Consider the following 22,366-nt stretch of genomic DNA (forward strand, 5'->3'; position numbering starts at 1 on the left):
CAATGTATAAAATATAAAAACAAAAGTCTACCAGTTGTGTTATGTTGCAAAGGCATGATAGACGTCACGGAATGTCGACCTCGTACCTCTATGTACCGTTTATCGGGCCGCTAGCGCTCGCTCGAAAAAGTTTGCTTGTCGTCGCGAAATTTCAATAAATAAAGCTGATTTATTTTTTAATAAATAGTTTAAATCCTGTTTTTATTAAAATTTTTAGTCTACCGTGACTAAGAGGTTGCTTAGTCTTCGGTAGACGTTGCTTAAATTATTTTATCTTTTCATTCTTTATAAATGGAAATTTTCAATTATTATTTTGTTTCATGATTACAATTTTCTATCATATTTAAATTGATATTCATACTTTTGTTACATTATTTATATATATATATATATATATATATATATATATATATATATATATATATATATATATATATATATATATATATATATATATATATTTTAACTTCTTCAAAAATATTTTGAATCACCACCTTTTCAATACATTTCGTAAATGGGGAAGTAAAGCTGTTTATTCATCTACTGCGAAGAAAGGAGAAGGGAAGGACACGCCTTTAATAACCTTGGGTCTGGGGTCAGGGCCTGAGTAAGGCCCCTATAGTGGAGGAGCCGACGCATCCGCCATTTTGGAGCAAACTTGATCCAGTGCTTCGCGGCGATAGCATTGCTGCTGATGTATATATTTCTTTAGCATATGTTAAATTGGGTCAACAGATAATAGCCATCTGCAGAACTGAAAAATCTGTCTTACTGCATTTACTGGAAAATAACAGATTTTTTAAAAAATAATAAGCACTGTTCATAATGCACTCAAAAGTACAAAATAACTTTTCTGGGTCAGAAAGGACAGTTTAAGAATTCCTGTAGTTTTCAAAAATTTCCAAGAAAATGACACCACAAACGAAGAAAAGTGCGGTTCTAGTCATGTAGAGAATGTTTTACCATTATCTAGCTTTCAATCATAAATTTGAGTGTTGAAACACGCATTTTTTTTTTCCTTAATGGGAAAGTTTGGTTTAAAATGACTTGAGCGCACTTTTCTTCGTTTGTGAAATCTTTTTCTTCAAAGAATTAAAAACTACAGGAACACTTAAATTGTCCTTTCTGATCCAGAAAAGTTATTTTGTCCTTTTGAGTGCATTATGAAAAGTGCTTGTTATTTTTTTAAAAAAATCTGTTATTTTAAAGTTTTTTGTTTACAAACAAAATTTTACTTTAGAATTTGATTTTTTAGCGTTACGTTGTACCTTAAGTTTAAACAAATCATTTAATAAAATTTTGAAGTCTGTAAGTGGTCTAGTTGCTGAGTATATGCAAAAGAATGGTTCACAACATATAAGTAACTTGGGATAAAGATCCTAATACGTCTTTTTACTTAGCCCCGTTATCGATTATTGGCATAGATGCATAGATGAGGATAAAAACCCTAAGAAAGCAACGTCAGTGAATAAATTTCATTCTTGCTCCAGAGAGGACTTGATTCAAAATTTTCATTATGATTACTATTAACATTACATTTGCAAGGCAACAAAATTTGTAACAATGGATTTTATATTTAAACATTTAATGGGGAAATTACATCAAATTTGCTATTTTCCATCCTAACCGAAATAATGCTGTTACTTCAGAATTTTAAATTTTCAGCCTTAAGTTGTACCTTAAGATTAAGCAAATCATTTAGTAAAATCCAGAAGTCTCTTAGTGATCTAGTTGCTGAAATATAAGCAAAAGTACGCCTCAGATTACTCCATGACAATCAGGCCAAGTGTAATAAAAGTGCTTAAAAAACATCAATTCTGAACAACCAAAATTTCTCATCTATGATGGATTCTTTTTATTATATCTAATGAAAGAAATTCCATCATCAATGATATTGAGAAAATTATTAAGTATGTTCAGCAGTATTCGTAGTAATTGTTTTCGACACGTACCCCGTTTCCTTCCATAAAAGATAACGAACATATCGTCGCCTCAGAGCAACAGTAAGATATCTAATCCCAGAAATAACATTAAGATATCTTACTGTTGTTCTGTGGCGACGATATATTAAGCGGAACTCACAGAGGTCAGAAAATTCAGATAGGAGACTCTGCAACACGTCCCTCTGACGTTTTGAATCAATTAAAAAATATTACTTTTAAAGAAGATTTGCTAGAATATTTACTAACAAACTGGGAACGAGATAACAAAGCGATTTATTTTGAAGATAAATTTATGTACATTAACTACAAACAGTGTTATAGATTTGAAACCATCAACAGAAAAGTTGTAAAAATAGTCGATCATACTCAATCGTGCCCCAGACCGCGAAAAATCCGACACAAAAATGATTTACCATCTTTGTAATTTTTGAAGAGCTGCAGCCTCCATATGACGTCCACCTACGATGTTCAGATACTGATGTATTAGTTATAATATTGGCTAACATGAAGTTTTTGAATTCTTAAATAAGGGTCTGGATGGAAGTTGGCGTTGGAAAATCATTAAGAGGTATCAATGTCTCTGAACTTTACAAGAATTTAGGAGAAACCATTTGTTCCGCCTTGGTTGCTTTAACGCAATGACTGGTTGCGATCAAAATCTGGCTTTTTTCCGAAAAGGAAAAGTTCTACCTTACGTTCTATTTACAAAGTCGGAAGAATACACAGGAGCGTTAACAAATTTGAGTAAGCCATCGAACAATGTAAAATGCATGTCGCAAATTCGAATGCAACTCGAAATTTCGGAAGAGTTGTGCGCCGAATGTACAGACAAAATAAAATGGAAAGAATTAATGATGCAAGAACCATAACGTTTTTAGAAAAGTATAAAAATTTTGAAAAAAGATAAAGTAATTCTCGAAAACGTGAAGAGTTTTGATCCGTCATCCTTAACCCTATGTTAGTCTGAACTTCGTGAACATTTCATCAGAACAGCTTGCATTTCGCAAATTTGGACAAATTTTCATTTAAAAAATCTGACAAGCTTATCACCTCTTGATTGTGGGTGGAAAATTGAGGACAACTGAAAAGTTTTTAAATGGTTTACTGAAAACAATTACTGCAAGCAATAAAAGATGTTATATTCGAAGCATATATAGCCTTCTGCCTCACCACGTCGAATTTTCGAAACATCGCTTCGAGGTGCACTCTCCCATGCTAAGAACTAACTTTGTGCCAAATTTCATGAAAATCGGTCGAACGGTCTAGGCACTATGCGCGTCACAGAGATCCAGACATCCTACAGATATCCTCCGGACATCCAGACAAAGAGACTTTCAGCTTTATTATTAGTAAAGATTAATTAATATGTAAAGAACTGTTTATTTGATTATTTTTAATTATTTATTGTTATGTAAGATCGATGCGAAAAATTTTGTTTCATAAGTACTTGATCATAAAAAATAAATAAATAAAAGAGGCATAATTTAAAAGGTCAAGACATTATTAATGAAAAATGAACTTCACTATAATTTTGTACATAATTTTAATTTTAATAAAATATTTTTTAATTTCGTTTCAATGTTAAAATTATTTTTTTTAATATGCTTAAATCATTCATACTTTTCCAACTACTTTATAATTTAAGCAACGTCTACCAAAGACTAAGCAACCTCTTAGTCACGGTAGACTAAAAATTTTAATAAAAACAGGAGTTAAACTATTTATTAAAAAATAAATCAGCTTTATTTATTGAAATTTCGCGACGACAAGCAAACGTTTTCGAGCGAGCGCTAGCGGCCCGATAAACGGTACATAGAGGTACGAGGTCGACATTCCGTGACGTCTATCATGCCTTTGCAACATAACACAACTGGTAGACTTTTGTTTTTATATTTTATACATTGTAAACAGTTACTAAAAAAAATTTTAGGCTTATATATTTAAGTCAAAATTGACTGATTTTTTCACACCTTGCGCGGGTGGTAGACACGGCACGGCAACGCTTCGGACGCGGTAGACATATATTTTTCGTTATGTTTATACGTAATCAATAATATTACCGAGTTTCAGCTTTATATATATAAGACAATTTCACAAGTTTTTGCAACATATTGCAAAATTTTTTATTAATTATTGCAACGATAACTTTTTGGTAGACTCGCGTTTTCTTCTTTTAAGTAAACTAATCTAATATTTAAAAAAATTCTGGCCTTATATAAATAATGTATTAAAAACTGTCGCTATCTCCCCTACTATTAGTAAAATATTTAATTTGAAATGAGTGGTACTGCTCAAGATGGAGTCGACTATTTTCTTCATGTTTTAGCTTAATATCACACTTAAACTCTTCTATTATTAATCGGCTTATTTGTGGTCAAGGAACCATCCAACGTCTAAGTGCTGATGGATCCTGTATCAATCCTGTTGCACCGCCAACTCCTTTTACTATTGCATTATTTTGTTGGTGTGCTTGGTCAATACTGATTGCTGAGAATAACCTATTAGATTTTCTTATCTTAAACTCCCGAAATAAATAATCGATGTAGCTCTGATGGTAGTTCAATCTCTGCATTATAAAGATCTTTTTAGATGGATTGAAAACGGACGTGCGAAATTTAAAGCCACAAACCTCTAAAACATTTGTTGATTACTATGAAAACATATTTAAACTTTACGTTTGTAAAGTTATTGAGAGTTTCCAATGCCATAGAATTGATTTTATTTGGGGCATATATGTTACACCAACGATTAAAGGTCAAACTAGAGAGAAGTGGGGAGCAGGAATAAGAAGAGAAGTGCTTTCACACGGTACTTTACCTAAAAATTGGCCAGGAATTTTAAGAAATTCAAATAACAAAGAAGGGTTCTTTGCTCTGTTAGGTACGTTTAGCTGTAAGTACCATAAAAAATGTGCAGGTTCTAACGACTATAGGTGACGACATTACAGGAAATAGTACTGCAAAAACTTCCCTCATTGATGTTACTTGGCCTGGCCCAGAGGAAACAGGCTCAAGAATGATACTGCATCTTCAAAACATGGTAGAAAACGGTTACAGGACGATTGTCATGTGCATTGTCGATACAGATGTCTTAGTGTTAGCAATATCTTACTTTTTTCCCTTGTCAACACTAAGTCTAGATAAACTTTGGATTGCTTTTGGAACAGGAAACATTTAAAAAAAAAAAAACATTACAGTTCATGCCATATATGAAGCTATTGGAAAAGAAAGGCTTTACCAGGATTTCATGCCTTCATAGGTTTTGTGACAGCATTCCTAGATTCACTGGGAAGTCCATAAAATCCACTTGGGAGGCAAGGGTGTTATTTAAAGAAGAAACTGTGGCATTTTTTTTATTTATTTCACAACCTCAAAGTTCTATACCGAGCAAAATTTTTGACATTTTTGGAAGGTAAATTGTAGTACTACTGTACTTTTCCACTAGTAATAGCGACACTCTAAATGATGCAAGAAAAAAATGGTCTATGACAAAAAAAAAAAAAAAAAGGCCACTTGAAAGTTTGCCAGCAACAAGTATTGCGTAGTGCTTTCAAGGCTGGACACATTTGGGGACAAGCTCACAAACATATCATATGTGCACCATCTCCAAGTGAATAAGGTTGGATGGCAGCTGAAATGGTCTGAGTTACCGGATATTTCTGATTCGTGCACTGAGCTCAAAAAGTGCACCTGTAAAATCGGCAAGAACAAGTGTAGCTGCAGAAGTGTTGGTCTGTCCTGCACACTATTATGCAAAAATTAATGCGAAGAATGAAGCACTGTTTGACTAACGACGTAGTACTAATACTTTTGTACATATTTGCATTTAATATTTTTCCTATTTTTATATTGGTACTTTGAAAAGCACGTAATCTCTTTTGTAAGTAATAAAATTATATTTGAAAAAAAGCACCAAAATGAACATTTAGCTTATTTTCAACATACAAAATGAAATCTGTGACCTGAAAAACCTATAATCTTCTACATATATAACTAGTATGTTGTGGCCATCACGAAACTTTCTTCTATATTTTTCTTTTTTTTTTCTGATCCCTCCCCATGCTTGACGAGGAAGCAATATTCCCAACAAAAACAAAATTACACATGCAAAAACTTGACTACCATCCCAATGTCTGAATTATTTTAAAAGCAAAGCAAAGAGCGAAAATTGAAAGTTATTTTAAAAGCCTTGCTTGAATTAATTACAAATATTTTATTTGTTAACAAACATAAGATGGCAACAGTTAAAAATTTTAAATCATTGAGATAATATTTCCGATCATTTCCATTTAATTAAAATCACGAGAAATACGCAGACGACAATCTATTACGATTTATCTTTCTTATTGTTGCATTAATAAAGCTATTTTTATTCAAAAAAAAAAAAAAAATCAACACCTCTTGGAGCGATTGGCGTCAAAATTGAACCAATGCCTGTTTACGTATGGATTCACATATATTCCAAATTTCAACCAGAACGCAGCATTACTTCTTGAGATAGGGCACTCACAATGAAAAAAAAGAACGGGCGATTGCGCTACCCCCTTTTTAGCTGTTGACACCAAAATAAAATCAGCTCTTATACCCACTAAGGACTACTTGCCGATAAATTTTTCTTTCATTCTGTTCATTATTTCTTGAGATACAGCAGTCACAATCGACGACAAAAAACGTTCTATAGCTCAACCCCCGTTTGAGTTATTGACACCAAAATTGAATCAGCACCTGTTCCTGTTAATGACAACATATGGACCAAATTTTGTCTGATTCCGCCAGTTACTTCCTGAGGAATAGCAAGCACGCGTAACTCAAAAAACGTCCCATTGCTCCACCCCCCTTGGAGGAATTCGCGCCAAAAACCAATGGGCACAAGTTCACATAGGGGCACATATGTGTACCAAATTTCGTTCGATTTCATGCGGTAGTTTTTGCTGTAGAGCGGCCACAAAAAACTGGTCACACACAGACGTGACACACACACATACACATACATACACACACACATACACACACACAGACAGACAGACATTTTCCAAAAATAGTCGAAATGGACTCAGCACACCTCAAAACGTTCGAATCCGTCAAAATTCGAAATTCGAAAATTTGCACGAATCCAATACTTTCTTCTATGTATTAGATATAGAAGAAAGTAAAAATGGAGTTTGGTAAATTTGTTCCCTAAGATCTCAGAAACTACCCGGCAGATTTGGCTGAAACTTTCACCGTTTGTTCAGTTTGGTGCTGGGAAGGTTTATAGATTAGTTCGAAAAAAATCCGATTGATAGTTCCCTTTTTATTCCAATTTTAGTTCCAATTTTCGCATAAATGCCCCAATATGGGGGTGGAAAAAAACGTAAACATATTGACATTATATGTCCATCGAAAGCGCCAATTTTTCTGCTGAAGATAGCATCTGTTCGAAGTTTCTAAGTTGTATAAAAAACGAGTTATGAGCTTTTTTGTTCCCTGTTCGAAGGCTTTCATCAACCCAAGTCATTATTTAGTGTGCCATCTCAACTCCCAAGAATTGTTGTATTGTTGAATATTTTTGCGTTTCGTCTGATTTTTTGAGGCCTTTCTCAAGTCAAATCTTAAAGTAACGTTTTCCCACAAGATTGGCTAAAAATTAATGGATTTGGCTGATCATTTTACTTTTAAACGGAACTTATGTAATTAATGGTTGATTATTATTATTCATGCTGATTGGATAATTGCTCACTATATCCAACCAACCAGCGGAAATATCGCCAAAATTTTTTCAGAAAGATTTCAGTAGCTGATGCATTTGGCAGTTTTTTCCACTGTCGCTGTTTTTGAGCCCAAAGACTACGTAATAATGTTTCTCAGCTTTCACCATATAAACTAAATATCGCCAATCAAAGATACTTAAAAAAAAAAAGAAAATACTGTGTAAAATAATTCAACAACTAAAGTAGGCAAATCCATAAACCGCACAAAAACTTCCATTAATTTTTCTTTTTGCACAATTTCAAACAATCGCCAAATTTTACTACTTATTTTGGAAACATTTCGGATGAAACCGTTTAGCGCCATTTTATTTTGACCAAAAGCATTTCAGCATCTGGCAACAATATTTCTATAATAAAAATTAGTAAGGAGGGGGAATATTATCGAAAGTGTCCCAAAATGATTCTCGCAAATTTGGTAAGATTTTAAACCACACCAATTGCCCACAAAAATTGAAATTTCCCAAAATAACTAAAGCAAGTGTAAGGGGAACACGGGCGGCTACATTTTTTAAAACAGTTCGTACATCAATAGCCATACAGAGAAGGTTTTAGATTTAAAAAAAACAGTACTAACAGATAAATCTTTTTAAACATGTAAAGTTTAATTTCATATTTCGGAAATTCTTCAAATTTGTATACGCTTAAATGTCGTGCTTTCGTTTCTAATTGAATACTATTTTGTTCTTTATACTTATTGCTATTTTAGTTTAATGAGTAAGGAAGAAGCTCGATTTTTAATCATGTCAAAAAGGTTTGTTTGAAATTCTTTCGCTTAAAACAGAAAACAAGGGCAAGTAACGATTGTTTCTCATAACTATTACTGACCCAGGCAACGCCGGGTATTTTTGCTAGTTCAATATAAAAACCTCTTTTGTACGACGTATGTTAAAAAACTCTAATATAGGTAGCCATTTTGAAAAACGCCGCCATCTTGGTTTAAAACGGTTTTTAAAAGTGCCTCTGGGTCTTAATTTCATTTTATAGTCATTAACAACATTCCTACCAAGTTTGTTCTGCAAAGCACGAAAATACTGGAAAATTTTGCTCGTAATCATAACAAGGGAAAAAGACATGAAAATCCGTAAAACTTCTGGGAAATCTGGAAGAGTTGGCAGGTATGATCCACTCATTAAGCACAAAGAATTATGAATAAATATACATTTTAAGTCATTATTTCAATTAGTTCTTAGTTAAGTCCGGTCAAACGATATATCGGACAGATTTAAATCTGAATATCGTTACCGCGGTAATAAATATGTATCGATACATTACAGTATATCGGTATATCGCTCGGCCCTAATGACGACTGGTTGTTGATATGGTAAATTTTGATTACTTTCATGTGTTTAGTGACACTACCAAGGTTAAGACAATCAATTGACGTAAGAAACATCAAAATTGGCCAAGACGTTTAGGCTCTACAGCGCCACCTAGGAACAAACATACATACTAGTGATGTTCCGGATATCCATATCCGTATCCGTATCCGCGGATATCCGAGGGAAAATAAAGATCTGTATCCGTATCCGTTACTTTTTTGACGGATCTTAAACGGATCATTTCTGTTTTAAAAATTTTTAAATATTTGAATAAAAGACTCTTAATTACCGTTCAAATTAGGTTTTATTCCTTATTTGAACTATAAGGTATTATTCAGAAACCAATTTGTACCCCCCCCCTCCCGTTGCAAAAAGGAAGGGGAAATAAGTTTTAAAATTGTGTATCAGTGTTTGTAGCATCGTAAGCTTCTAAACAGGTGAACCGATTTTGATAGTTCATTTTTCGTTCAAAAGCTGACTTGATCGAAAGTGTTCTTAGCTAGGCCTCGTTTTTGTAGAACTTTAATTACCAGATATATTAATTAAAAATCGACTTAACGTTTTTCACAATAATAGTAGTAAAAATTTACCCGTGCGTTAAAAATGTTGGCCCTAATTGAAAGAGCGAAGTTTTCTGTGTTTGATATTCATTTAAAACTTCTAACTTATAGTTTGATATTTATTTGAAACTTCAACTTATATACAGTAGGAGCTATGTTCTTGTTAAATAAATTTTAAATGCAATTCTAAGCTTTTATACGCGTGGTTGGTAGCGATTTCATTGTCGGAAAATAAATGATTTAAAATTTTTACCTGCTGTCAGTGTGTCAGTTCATATTTTTTAACAAATGCGTGTTCTGACCCGCGAAATTCATTTTAATATGAGGTCGACTCTCTGGGACATGTTTTTTTTTAAATTTTTAATTTAATATTAGTTTTTGTTATTGATTTGGGGTTTCTGTTATTTTTCATTTTTGTTTTTCTCGGCATCCTTCAAAAAAAAAAAAAAAAAAAAAGTGAGACTAAGTTCTGTTTGTAAAGGTGTTCCGGCTCTGTATTTCGTCGGTGGAATGGGTGAGCGCTGCATTTATGCTGAAATAAAATGCGAAAAATTGTTTCTAGCCTGTCCAGTAGTAGGTTTACACTCTTGCTCCTGTATCCTACATTTACCGAGTAAGCTAGTAAGCTAGAAATAATTTTTCACATTCCATCTAAGCATTAATGCAGCGCTGCCCCATTCCTTCCAACCCTCCCTCATTTTAACGGAGATTTCATTAAAGAATAAATCAGTCTTGATTATATTTGTGCCGCAGTTGACATTTTTCGAAGAAACTGCCATTATTCTGACGGGAATACCTTCCGTAACAAATGTTACACATAGGTAGTTGAATTGGGTAACAAAAAATTTTGAGATCCGTATCCGCGGATCTTGACACTGATGATCCGGATCCGCGGATCTACTTTTTTAACGATTTGGCACATCACCAATACATATACTTATTCATAAACATATTACCGTCCTTTGCGTCGCGCACTCGCAGTCGAATAAAAAGAACGGTTGAAGCACTTTTCTCATTCGTAAATAATTAAGTTATGATGACTCTTACTCAGATACCTTTTTTTAATGATTTAAAAATATGATACTAAATTCTAAACATTTATTTATTTTAGAATAATTTTGATTTAACTCGGATCCTGTTTAAACGCACCAAGCTGAAAGTTATTTTTCGAACATAATGAAGAAACAAGCAGATGCAGTTTTATTTGTGTATTAATCATTTATGCAATTTAAAATCTTGTTTTACATTAACTTAAAAGGTTTAGCTCTTATTTATAATCCTGCCTTAAAAGAAAACAGCAATACGATTTATTTAGATAAAGTATGCTTGCAGCAAATAATTTATTTCTGATCCATTCGTAGAGAAAAAATGGTTTGAAATAATGAGAGCAAAAGTATTTTTTCCTGTTTTGCTTTTGTAACGTACGAGCCGACCACTTAGAATAATTAATTGCATTTCTAGAGGAGTAGGGCCAAAACTTTTCAGCTGTTTATTTTCTATGAAGGAAGATAACCCAAGTTACGAGTTTTTCCAAAATATATGTTCTTCCTTATTTTGAAGATTTCAGCATTTTTTGAGTTAAAGTAAATATGGTTCTTTTGGATGGTGAACAAAATTTTTGTGTCTCCTTTCAAACGAAATCCAAAGCATAAGAAAAAGCAAAAGTTTTAAAAAGTTATAAAAAAACTTTCATTTTATTCTTGTTTCTATTAATTAATTTTTAACATCAAAAGTCATTATTTGTTTTTATAATAACAAATTGCTCATCTTTATCTTTACTAATAATAAAGTGGAAAGTCTCTCTGTCTGGATGTCTGTAGGATGCCTTTGACGCAAATAGTGCCTAGACCGTTCGGCCGATTTTCATGAAATTTGTCACAAAGTTAGTTTGTAGCATGGGGGTGTGCAACTCGAAGCGATTTTTCAAAAACTCGATTTCATTCTTTCTCTATTTCAATTTTAACAACATTTTCCGGAGAAAAATTATCATAAGATGGGCGAGTAAATTAGGAAATTATCATGACGTGGAATGGGAGAGCGAATGAATATAGCCAATTGGCGAGAAATTCCTCATCTATTATTTGTAAATATACAGGCCAACCGAATGATCTTTTAATTTTCAACTACGGGCAAAGCCGTGCATTTAAAAACACTGGACGTCGCAATAAAAGTGCTATTTTAAAAAAAATCGTGGTTGTGATTTGTTTACGGTTTAGGGGAAAACTGATAATTGCAATTTTCAAATTTTTTTTATCTTTGTCCCCTTTGTCGCAAAGTTTCACACTTCACCATAAACCCTTTTCCCTTTGCCACATGTCATACTGTTTCTCATAGACGTGTTTATATAAAAAAAAAAAGCTTGATGTCTCATTCTCAGCATTGTATGTTCCTCTTATCATTTCTTTCTTCCGCCTTGTCACGAACGGTTAAAATTTAATGAACTCCACCATAAAGAAAGACTTGATTCCTAGTCAGTTCCTTGCAAATAGACATTTCTGTACTCCTTTTTTAAGAATGTTAAAGAAAAATATTTCTCGCCCTGGCATTGGTGCCAAAATGGATAGAGTTCGCCAATTTCACAATGGAGTCGTTTCCAAAATTTTAAAAGTATTTTTTTCTGAAAGAGCATGATTAAAATCATAGGATCTAAGGCCCCTATATATACGAGCCGACGCATCAGCTTAAGATTAGCCTTTTTGGATCGGAGCGCGTGTTTGAGTGGTTGTCTTTTCTGGCGAGTAATCGCGTTTGGTGATTGTTCACTGCGAACGATTATTAGTGGCACGTGAATTGTTTATTAAATAAAGTATTATTTTCGGCAAATTTGGCGAAAAGCGAAACTTTACTGTGGTAACCCAACCAGCGCAACAATGAAAAATCCGATCCAAAAAGGCTAAACTTAAGCCGATGCGTCGGCCTGTCTATATAGCGGCTCTAATAGGATCTAACCATTTTTTAAATAATTTGTTTAAGTTTAATATTTTTTAAAACTTGCTTAAATCGGTGTGCTCTTATTGTTTATGCTTCTGACGATGGCATCACAAATGATGAAATACCATTCAACGTTGCCATTCACGGAGCAAAATATTTTATTCGTATCTTTACTCATATGTATTGGCAACGATATGGTTGATAGCAAGCGTAGAGCGCAATTTTAATTCGCTTCTTGATCATCATAACGTGGAAACGTGGTAGAAATATGCGCCAAAGAGCATCATTTGTGACGTCATCAAGACCACTCCTTGTTTGAAAAATCTGACATTTTAAAAAATTAATTTAAAAATAACTGTTGGGAAAATGAAAGTATTTTCTGGGTCCTTGTTTTTTTTTTCCTACTTATTCTATCAATTTCAGTGGCAAAAAGTACTACTTTTGACTGAAGGAAACAACCCCATTGTCCACGCAAAAGCACTGGACGTCGTAATAATACGCCAATTTATCAAAACTTTCACCTTGAGATCTGTTTGTGGTAGAGCCGCTATATAGACAGGCCGACGCATCAGTTTAAGTTAAGCCATTTCGGATCGGATTTCTCATTGTTGCACTGCTAGGGTTACCACAGCAAAGTTTTGGATTTCGCCAAATTTGCCGAAAATAAAATTTTATTTAATAAACAATTCACGTGCCGCTAATAATTGCTCACAGTGAACAATAACCAAACGCGATAACTTGCCAGAAAAGACAACCACTCAAAAACGCGCTCCGATCCAAAAAGGCTAATCTTAAGCTGATGCGTCGGCTCGTATATATAGGGGCCTTAGTTTGTGGTGATAGCAAATGCAGGTATTATTGGGAGCAGGAACTGAAAGTCGTCCCTCACTCCGCAAAATGATGCATTTAAAAATTAAAATCGCGAAAACACAATCAAAATGAAAATACTTTAAATGCCTGTAGTTACCCAAAAAGCCTCAATAATAAAAACAAATGCAAGTATTTCATTTCTTTATGCTCAAGCGAGAATTGGCAACACCACTGTATTATCCAGCAATTTCTTCACGCTAACTATGTCGCGTGAAAAAGCAAATAAAAATGAATGTTCACTAACTTTTAATTGCTTCCAGCGCGTTTTGTAGCCATTTTAGCGGATTGGCATTTTCGAACGGTAAACCGGGTAGAATGTGTTTTATAGTATTTTGCACGAGGGGGGCTTTCCAACCATACCAAGGTCGAAGCGCTAAAATGCATTTTTCATGTAGAAAGAGCTGTTTAAAAAATTAATTAAAACTTAATGTTTCACGCTTCCAACAATGAATTTCAACAATGGAAAAGAGATAAAATTAAAATTTTTGAGTTTCGCTTATTTAAAAACGCTTATAACTTTTTTTCCTAGTGAATTTAGGTTATTGGATCTTGGGCGCCCTAACAATTTCTTCGTTAGGAGTATTTTTTAAAAGACCTTTCCAACCATATCAAATTAGAAAAAATTGGACCATCCGTTCGTGTAGAAAGAGCAATTTAGGACGAAAATGCGTTTTTTTATTAATATCTCCTTTAATTAGCGTTCGATTTCAAAAATTTTTATTGATGACACTAAAACTCAGCAGTAGCTACCGAACAAAAAAAGAATGAAGGAAATTGGTTCACAAACACAGGAGAAATCGGTACCGAAAGAAAACGGCTTGCCTATTAATATTAAAGATTATATTATTCAGGAAATTTTATTTCTTTCCTGTTGCCATTTTGCATGTGAGTAAATAAAATTCTAATAATTGTTTTAAAAGGGAATTTTTTGGCTGCTGTCCAAATCTTAAAACAACGTTTCCATCTGGAATTTTTTTCAGAATTATTTTAATTTCTCTTTCATTCTGATATATAAATCCTAAAACTACTCTTTAAAGAAATTTTTTCGTTTAGAATTTTATTGTAAAAAAATTAGTTTCGTTTCTCTTTTATTCTAAGCAATGATTTCTATTCGCAACTCCAATAAACTATAGGCGGCGCTGCAGCTGCTGCCTAATGGCGGATGGAAAAGGTAAAACAAACATGCCGTAACTTATAACTTGCTTCGACGTTTAGTGAATAACAGTAATTTTTCACTGTTTTGTGGGAAGCTTTCTTTTCTATTCTTCTGAAATTACATTACAGCATAAACTGTCTAAAGCCTGTAATTTGTCCCAAAGAAAACACTTGGAATGGAATGTTTTACCTTTTTCGGTAGTAGTGTTAATCACTGCAAGGTAGCGTATTCGAGCTCTAGAGTTGCGAATTTCCTTCTGTTGCCATTTTACATGCGTTAATAAATAATATTTTAACAATTGCTTCAGTTAGAGCCGCTATATAGATAGGCCGACGCATCAGCTTAAGTTTAGCCATTTTGGATCGGATTTTTCATTATTGCACTGTTACTGTTTGACCACGGATTGTATGGAATTTGCAAACATCCAGTTAAGGTGACTCCATCTGAATGAGGGGAAAAATAAAAATTTTATGCGCGTATTCCGCTCATTTGAATGAGACTCTGCTTAATTTAGAGGCAAACATACATCTGCAAAATCTGACATCCCTGAAAACTAATAGATGCTTCCATTTCCGCGTGTAAACCGGATGTTTGCCCAATGCCACTTGATACGCGTCTTATCAGGCTCAGTCATTTCAATAAAAGTTGTAGTATGAAACCTATCAATCAAACAAAAAACCCGGTCAGACTCCAGCGACATCTGTTGGATTTTAAGGCAACTTTAAAAATATAAACATCAGATAACTTTATTTTTAAAGTGAATATTCAAAATTGAGTTCAAAAGCGTTTGATTTAATTTTAAAGTGGATTTTTTTTCTTCTTCAAGAAAAATGTTTGAAAAGCTATTTTAGGTTAAAAGTGAAAAAATATTTGTAACTTTGTTTTCAAGAAATATTAAGTTTCAAAACAAAATCGCATGAGTATAATAAGCTGAGGAAGGTGTTTATCTAACACTAATTAAATCAATATAAAATTCTGATAATAAAAAATTATTTGTGATAAACTATTCCATTTTTCGCATGAAGCATTTTCAAAAATATTTGATTATGTAACTACAAAGCTTCAATAAATATAAATATGAGTTAGTAATATTGAATATTGATCCTATCTTATTTATTTTAACTTATACATTAAATAACAATTTCAAATGAGAGAAAAAGAAGTTTGCTGTTTGAAAACGTATGTGAGTAAAATGTTTTGGTTATGCTGTTTTTTTTTTTTGGGGGGGGGGGGCTAATTTGTTTTAAATTTATAAAAAAGTTCATTGAAAATTTTGTTCTGAATGATATTATGCGCAATATCATAAAAACAAACATAACATCTTATGCACGAATCCATATTGTTTTGTAAACATATGAATTATGCACAATAAATTGAATTGAAGAAATTTTTTTTTTTTAGTTTTATTATGCAAGAAATAATTACATATGCTTCCTCAAGCACAACTGATAAATATATTTATGGAAACATTCAAAAAGCTTTTAGTTTTTTTTTACTTTCAAGTTGAACTTAAAATCATTTTTTTTTAAAAGACATATTCTAAAACTGGTGAATAACTCAATTTGATATCTTTATTTTTTCACAATAAGAACTAACAAAATGTACCAAAAATGCACAGAGATACAATTATTTTAAGAGAAAAATATGTCGAAAACATATCAACTAAAATTTTATCCATGAAACTGATCGTTAGTATCGATCATTATGCATTACAATTTATGTCTTTAAGGAGAATGTTGTATGTGAAAGAGCAAGAAATTTAAATCATTTAAAAGTACATTAAAACAACAATGAGTTGACCAGGAAAAACATGCCAATAAAAATTTCAAAAAATGAAAAGATGCCAGCTTTTTATTTAAAGATTTTTACATATACCTATTTTCCAGCATTTAGAAAAAAAAAAAACCATCATTACAGTAAAAATTATTGAAAAAAATAACATACGTGAAACGTTTTAAAGTTTTTTGCCAAATTATATAATTTTCTAAATTAAACAGTATTAAAAAGCACCCACGTTACGGTAATCTAGTCGAAGATCAGTTAAAGTGTAAAACAATTCGCCAGATAAATATATCAATTAATTAAAAAACAATAAAAGTTCCATTGAAATGTTAGAAGAATAAACATTTGCGGCAACAATTTTAGCAATAGAAAAAGTTGCCGCCATGTTCTTGCCGAGATAATTGCTCCATGATTTTAATGTGAGTATTAAATGGCAAGAAATATAATGTTACCAAATTTTTGTCAAATTTTCTGACGCCAAAAGATTACATATATGTGCCTCACGATGCATTTCAAATCTGGGCGATTACTTTTCATTTTATTTGTTGTCCCCATATTTTATTTATTACTAGTGAAAATACCCGGCGTTGCCTGGGTCAGTAATAATTAAGAGAAAAAATCGTTACTTGCTTTTGTTTTCTGTTTTAAGTGAAAGAATTTAAAACACATCTTTTTGACGTGATTAAAAATCGAGTTTCTTCCTTACCCATAAAACTAAAATAGCAATAAGTATAAAGAACAAAATAGTATTGATTTAGAAACGAAAGCACTATATTTAAGCATATACAAATTTCCAAAACATGAAATTAATCTTCTCATGTTTAAAAAGATTAATCTGTTGATACTTTATTTTTAACATGGAGTCTAAAACCTTCTCTGTATGGCTAATGAAGTACGAAGTGATTTAAAAAAAGTAGCTGCGCTCGTAATCCCCTTATACTTGCTTTAGCTATTTTGGGAAATTTCAATCATTGTGGTCTCTTGGTGCGATTTTACCGAATTTGCGAGAGTCGTTTTGGGGTACCTTCGATGATTCTCCCCCCTTCTTTCCTTCCTTTGTAAAACGATATATTAATTTTCGTTACAGAGATATCGTCGCCAGATTCTGAGATACTTTTGGTCACCATAAAATGGCGCTAAACAGTTTCATCTGAAATGTTTCCAAAATAAGTAGTAAAATTTGGCGATTGTTTGAAATTGTGCAAAAAGGAAAATTAATGGAAGTTTTTGTGCTGTTTATGGATTTGCCTAATTTAGTTGCTGGATTATTTAACACAGTAAAAAAAAGTCTTTTGAAAATTCTTTGATTGGCGATATTTTGTTCACTTGGTGAAAGCTGAGAAGCATTATGACGTAGTCTTCGGCTTCAAAAACAGCGACGTTGAAAAAACTGCCAAATGCATCAGCTACGGAAATCTTTCTGCAAAAATTTTGGCGATCTGCTGGTTGATTGGATAATGAGTAAGCGTTCAATCAGCATAAATAATAATAAAAACCATTAATTACATTAAAGTTCCGTTTAAGTGGAAAATGATCAGCCAAATCATGTATTATTTGCCAATCTTGTGCAAAAATCTTACTTCAAGATTTGACTTGAGAAAAGCCTTGAACAGTCACGAAAAGCAAAGATAGTCAACAATACAACAATTGCCGCTATCGACAGGGAGTTGAGATGATACAATAAATACTGTATTGAGTTGAGGAAAGCCTTCGAACATGGAACTAAAAAGCTCATAACTCGTTTTTTATTCTACTTAGAAATTTCGAACAGGTGCCATCTTCAGCAGAAAAATCAGAGCTTTCGATGGACATATAATGTAAATATGTGCAAGTATTTTTTCATCCCAATATTAGAGAATTTATACAAAAATTGTGTTTTACTGCCCCCCTAAGGGGGTTTTGCCCCCCATAACGCGACGAAAACTACCCTATGTGTTATTCTGATGCATAAGCTATATTATTGTAAAGTTTTATGAAAATCCGTTCAGTAGTTTTTGCGTGAAAGAGTAACAAACATCCATACATCCATACATCCATACAAACTTTCGCATATATAATAGTAGTAAGATTATTATTATTTTTTTTTTTTGAGCAATCACAATTGCTAATTGTTTTCATTTGACCGTCCTTGATGTTTTTTTTCCAACCCCACTGTCCTCTACAGGCGCAACTCCTCCCGGTAGCCGCTGCTCCTGGTCGGTGGCGTCCATGTCCTACACACACGCAAGCTCATACACACTCACACACACGCGCCTTTACACACATACACACACGCCAACGTACATACACACAAGTCTACACACACACACAAGCCTACACATACACAACCATGCACACGTAACCGCCCAAGAGGAGGGACAGGAACCGTTTCTAGAAACAAGCGAGTAATCAATGTGAGGGTCCTGTCGCAACTCGTGATTGTGAAAAACATAATTTGAATTCAAAATTTCAGAATTCAAATTAATTTTGAAAAATCAAAAGTTTTTTTTTTGCTTTCAATAAAATGAAGCTTTCTTTTATTGTCAAACATAGTTTCTTTAGCGGATCATTCTACATTTACTGAAATGTCGTTACTTTTAATGTCGTTTCGTGTCGCGTTTCATTTAATGGGAGGATTATGCAATAAAACTTTGAATGTCTTTCGATGATCTAATTTATTTATTTATCGAAACAATATGCTATTTTGTCTTTTTCTTGGATTTTTAATCAAAACGAAGTAAAATAATTCGCCAAATAAAAAACGAGCTTTTAAAATAACTTCAGAATTCTCGTTAAAATATTTCGCCAAATCAATTTAAGTTCTCCATCACTATGTGACATAATCAGCTGAATAAGTTAACCGAGTCATAAATAGAAATTAAAAGTGTGTAAATTTTTAAATTTAGAAAAAGGAGCAATCATAACATGGTTATGACGATGCAACTTTACTTTTTAATTTTCGCCAACGATGATGTAAGTGTCATTTTTTTCAGTTTTGCCAAGGTAGAGAGAAAACTCGCCAAGTCAACTGACGCGCTTATAACGAAATAATATCCAAAGAGAAAATATGTATTGCACTCATACCGATGTTGTGAAATAAAATGATTATTGTTAAAATCTTGGCGATTGTGCCATTAAATATCTCTTTTAAATATGCAGTAAAAGACCATATAATTTATAAACAGCAAGGATTCCTTCCCAGAAAAGTAATGTTTAAACCGTTCTCGATATTAACTCACCTTTAATGTCTCAAAAATGTTAGACGTAATCCCAGAGTCCGACTAACCAAACGTGAGGCCCAAGGCTCACAATGCTTTGAAGGCGTCCTTGTATTCATCACTTTCAGTCGAAGCGAAATAATGTTAAAATAATGTTTAACATTTATCCAAAAGAGAAGTTTGATTATTTTCATAAAAATACATGATTTTTCATTGCGATTCATAAGTTTTAAAAAACATTTTTGGCCCCTACGGAAGAAGGGGGCCCAGGCATAGGATGCCTGTACGGTAATCAGTCCCTCGTAATCCCAAAATAATGCAAATAGTATTTAGAAATAGTTGAATATTGAGTTGGGACCAGCTTTACCTGAAAAGAAAAAAAAATTCCTCTGGAAAACAGAACTGATACGCCGTTCCGGCATCAATTCGCACTGTACTACTCATCGGTTAACCGTATCAATTAAATTTTACGTTAAAGATAGAAAAAACCTCCCTTTTAACAGCAGAAATAATACGTTAACTAATGTAAACAAAAGATCGCCCGGTTATACTACAGCGCCCTCTTGCGTGCAAGTCGGCGCCTTTGATCTTTTGAGAAATGACTGAGCCTGATAAGAAGCGCATCGAGTGAAGCCTTGATTTGCCTTTCCATACAATCCGTGGTTAGACAGTAGGGTTACTACAGCAAAGTTTCGGATTTCGCCAAATTGACCAAAATTAATATTTTATTTAATAAACAATTCACGTAGCGCTAATAATTGCTCACAGTGAACAATCACCAAAGGCGATAACTCGCCAGAAAGACAACCACTCAAACACGCGCTCCGATCCAAAAAGGCTAATCTTAAGCTGATGCATCGGCTCGTATATATAGGAGCCTTAGCTTCAATAGGACTGACGTAATCAAAACTACCTACCGGGTAATTGGTTGCTCTATTCGGACATAACCTTCATTTATCGTCTGCCCTTTCTTATTTTCTACAGTCAATTTTTTTAACTCTTTTCAGCATATGAAAGTTATTTCTTCAGTTTTATTTATTTAATGTAGTGTAAGTTTATCATTACCAGTCTCATATTTTGGTAAATTAAGGATGTGCGACGTATTATGTTTATTTTCTTGGATTTTTTCCCCTCACATGGGTGAGTTTTCGAGTTAAAGTAACTCTTTTTCTTTCCTGTTTTTACTTTTGAAATACATTTTGTATAGTGAAAGGAACACATTAAATTAAGATTGTTTGGATTTTTTAAATTGAAACAGAGTTGAGCAAAAAGTTTGCTTTAAATGATTTTAACTAAAGCTTAGTTGGAAACTGATGACTTGGGATTAAATTAATGCATATTAGTATTTTTTAAGTCTTGATGCATTAGTTTTACTTACTCAACCAAACAATATGTGTCATTTTATGTAAAAAGCTGACTGTTATTGTACATAAATTTTTCAGATATAATCCGATATAGTTCAGTTTAACGCGTGAGCACAGATTATAGTTGATAATGCATATATTTTCATCTTTTGTGCCAATCGTAAATTCTCATAACTTGTACATTTCAGAACTATTATTAGCGTTAATGACTTTTTGCCAAACATATGTTTTACTGGTGCTTTGTAAACCCTGCATTACGCGCATTTATTTGTTCCTTAACGCGTTAGAAACAGATGTTAGAGTGCTACAAAAACATCAACTGGACGTCTCTTTCATTTTTTAGGTAGCCCGTGCAACGCCGGGCACGCAGCTAATATATATATATATATATATATATATATATATATATATATATATATATATATATATATATATATATATATATATATATATATATATATATTGTTTTATTTATGTAGATTTATTCATTTTGGGGAGAGTCCAGACCCTCTGGATCCTATCCCTGCCTACGACACACAGTGGTGCCAGAGTGGAAAAAATTCGATTTTCGAAAGCGCTTATTTCGATTATCTGGTGTATGATTCTCACACTATATAAGATACAGGATATAGGAACGGCATGATTTTTTCCGCTGTATCGAGGGTATTCCCATTAATTTAGGCTCAAAGTCAGAATTATGTAAGTTTGACCAAATTCCACCCTACTCTAGATGGGTGATAAAAAAATGTAAAAGGGTTTGAAAAAAATAATCAATATTTTCCCCTGTTCTACGATGGTCAATTAAACCTCTCATCAGTCAAACAGTGCAAAAAAATATTACAGTGCTTTACAACGTTATAAGTTACGAATTTTAAATTAGCATTGAGAACAGCTATGATAACAAAAAAAGCTCCGGCTTCCTCCTTGATGGGAAAGGTTATTTATCAAACTAGGGGTGCTTAAGTAAACATTAGAACACAAATCACCTGCCTTTATCTGCCTATCCGATCATAACACAGAAAAGAAAGGAAAGGGTTAGAGTACGTATTTGTTTGTTGCACTATTTTGTTAATAGAATTGGCTCAGACAAAACATTTCCCCACGTCAAAACCTTTTTTATTTGAGTTCAGTCTAGTTGCTAACGTTGTCTAGTCATGAGCTCTATCAAAATTAAGTAGTACCGTGATTTGTGTGAGCGCTTGTGGAGTGGTACAAATTTCGACGTATTCCTTCGACAAAATCACCCTGAACTTGACGAAGGAAACATTTCTTTAATGCTGACAGCTCTTAGCAAGAGTTTCTTGCCTCATTTTAATAAAAAAAAGATAAAGTAAATCGAGACCGGGAGAGGTTCAAAAAATTGTTCAGCGAGTGGATGGAAAATGAATACGTTTTCAACATACCGGAGCAGGAATCTACAGGATGTGTTGGGAGACCAAGTAAAGACTTCGATGATTCTGGCGAACGAAGCAAATACGTAAACTTCAAGCATCGT

Source organism: Uloborus diversus, chromosome 9, assembly GCF_026930045.1.
Source record: "Uloborus diversus isolate 005 chromosome 9, Udiv.v.3.1, whole genome shotgun sequence".
In the NCBI taxonomy this organism is placed as follows: domain Eukaryota; kingdom Metazoa; phylum Arthropoda; class Arachnida; order Araneae; family Uloboridae; genus Uloborus; species Uloborus diversus.